Below are 2,928 nucleotides of genomic sequence, written 5' to 3' on the forward strand. Positions count from 1 at the left end.
GCGGCGGGTTCGGAGTTGGAGCGGGATATTCACAAAGTGCGAGAAGACTTTCCGGGCTCACACAGCTGGAGCAGGGCCTCAGGGCCACAATAAGATGGAACAATCGCATCTGTATCCCTGCGGATGGCGGCGGTGAAGCTTTTGTTAGAGAATCAGCAGAGGCACAATGGGGCCGAATGGCCTCCTTCTGTGCTGTATAATTGCTATGAACATAAGAACTAGGAGCAGGAGTCGGCAATTCAGCCCCTCGAGCCTGCTCTGCCATTCAATACAATCATGGCTGATCTCATCACGGCAGTTCTTGTTTCTTGCCAGTTTCTTGCCAATGCATTGAAGTTTCCAAATCTGAGAGAGACACAACAGGAAATAATTGTTCACATTATAGTGAATGTGTGGGATTTAGAAATACTAGGAGTGGAGACGAGTTCTTCCTTGTCTGCTCGATCCCCATAGCCCTGTAAAATTATTTCCTTCAAGTGCTCATTCAAATTCCTTTTGTAATCATCGATTGTCTCCATTTCCACCGCCCTCGTGGGCAGCGAGTTACAGATCATCACCAATCAGTGTCAAAAAGTTCGTCCACACATTCCCCCTGTATCTCCTGTCCAAAACCTTCAGTCTGTGTCCCCTAGTCCTTGTACCAATAGTTAACGGGAACAATGTTTCCTTGCCAACTTATTTAAAACTGTCATAGCCTAAAACACATCTATCAATTCTCCCCTCACTCTCCTTTGATACAGGCAGAACAGCCCTAGCTTTTCAAACCTAACCTTGTAACTAAAATCCTCCATCCCTGGATCCATTCTGGTGAATTTCCTCTGCATCCTCTCAAGGACCCTCACATTCTTTCTTAAGTGTGGGAAGCAGAACTGGAAGCAACACTCCAATTGGGGCCGAATCACTGCTTTATAATAGTTCAGCATAACTTCCCTGCTTTGTACTCAATGCCTCTATTTATAAAGCCCAAGATCCCATCTACTTTGCTAACCACTCTCGCAATAAGTCTTGCCACCTTCAAAGATTGATGCACATGCGCCCCAAATCCCTCTATTCCAGCACACTCTTGAGAACTGTGCCATTAAGTATATATTGCCTCTCCCTTTTCCTTCTGCCAAAATACACCACCTCACACTTGTCACTATTAAATTCCATCTGCCACCTTTCTGCCCATTCTGCTAGCCTATCACTGTCCTGTTGCACGCCGTTCATATCATCCTCACTGTTTGCCACTCCTCCAAGTTTGTTGTCATTGGCATATTTTGAGATTCTACTCAATATTCCAAGATCAAAGTCATTTATCTTTAGCAAAAAAAGCAGTGGTTCCAGCACTGACCCTTGGGGAACACCACTGTCGACTATCCTCCAGTCTGACAAAGAACCATTTCATAACACTCGCTGTTTTCTGTCCTTAAACCAATTTTCCATCCAATTGGACACTGACCCTCCTAAACCACGAACCTCAATTTTGTTAACCGCCCTTTTTTGTGGTACCTTGTCAAACGCTTCCTTACAATTCATATGCACAACATCCACTGCATTTCCTTCATCAACCTGCTCTGTTCGTTCATCAGAAAATGCAGCTAGATTCGTCAACCATGAACTCCCATTTATAAATCCATGCTCACTCTCCTTAATCAACTCAAACCTCTCCAAGTGACTGTTGATTTTTTACCCTGATTATTCTTTCTAAAACCTTACCCACCACTGCTGTTAATCTAACTGGCCTGTAGTTAGCTGGACTGTCCTTACACCCTTTCTTGAATAAGGGCGTCGCATTTGCCACTGTTTAATATTCTGGCACCTCCCCCGTATCCAGGGAAGATTGGAAGATTGTAGCAAGCCCTTCCATTATCTGCATCCGCATTTCCTTTCGCAACCTGGGATGTAAGCCATCCGGACCAGGTGATTTATCGACCCAAAGCACAGCCAGCCTTTTTAGTACCTCCCTCTCTCAATTTGTACTCTCTCCATTGCCTCCACTCTCTTCACTTCTACTGATATTTTGTCAAATTCCACTTCCTTAGTGATCACTGATAGAAAGTACTCATAAAGTAGATTAACATTGCCCTGAACCTCTAAGCTTACATTATCCTTTTTGTCCCGAATAGGCGCTACTCAACCTCTTACTACCCACTTATCATTTACATGCTGCTCGAAGATTTTTGGGTTCCCTTTCATGTTGACTGCCAGTCTATTCGCATCGAAATAGAGAATAAGCTAAATATAGAAGATATAAATATTTCCCATCCTTGATGAGGTGGAACTTTTTTATGTTGTGGGTGGTAATGACTTGGCCCACGAGTGTGATGGAAGCAGAGACAATCAATGATTTGAAAAGGAAATTGGATGGATACTTGAAGGAAAGAAACTTGCAGGAGGAAAGGGATCGAGCTTGTGAGTGGAACTGACCAGATTGCTCCGGGGAGAGCAAGCATGGACGTGATAGGCCAAACGACCACCTTCTGTGCTGCAAATGAATCTGTGTTGTTTCTCAAATTCTATCCACTGGTGCTTGGTAAATAATTTCAAAGTAAATTGTGCAACTGGAAAATCAGAACCAAGGCAAGGGACGCATAAGGAAGCAAAATTGCTGAAACCCGGGATTGAACCAGGGACTTTTAAATTTACAATCTAACGCTCTGCCCACTGAGCTATTTCAGCCCTACATTAACAGTGGCTTGGTGTCCTTGTTTTGGAGGAAAATACATACATTCAAGTTTTCCAAAAAATTCAAGAAGACAACATGTGAGTAATATTCCCCATTGCTTTCTCAGTACTGATGGATTGTGAAGCGGGAGACAGCCAGAAGTGCCACTGAGCCGCACAGACCCCGAGCTGAGAATGAAATGAGATCAAATTCAATCTTTCATTGAGATGCTGCAGAGAGGTCAGAGTCCTGAATCAAAGCGAGACTTGCTCATTTCAAAC

At 43.8% G+C, this 2,928-nt stretch overlaps 1 non-coding gene across 1 annotated transcript; it reads right to left on the minus strand.

Moving 5' to 3' along the window:
• Positions 1-2,588: 2,588 nt before the first annotated feature.
• trnay-gua (transfer RNA tyrosine (anticodon GUA)) lies at positions 2,589-2,661 on the minus strand. Its single transcript has one exon. It is a non-coding gene; the product is annotated as a tRNA-Tyr (tRNA).
• Between the last annotated feature and the right edge of the window lie 267 nt (positions 2,662-2,928).

Source organism: Heterodontus francisci, unplaced genomic scaffold (assembly GCF_036365525.1).
Source record: "Heterodontus francisci isolate sHetFra1 unplaced genomic scaffold, sHetFra1.hap1 HAP1_SCAFFOLD_59, whole genome shotgun sequence".
NCBI classification, from domain to species: domain Eukaryota; kingdom Metazoa; phylum Chordata; class Chondrichthyes; order Heterodontiformes; family Heterodontidae; genus Heterodontus; species Heterodontus francisci.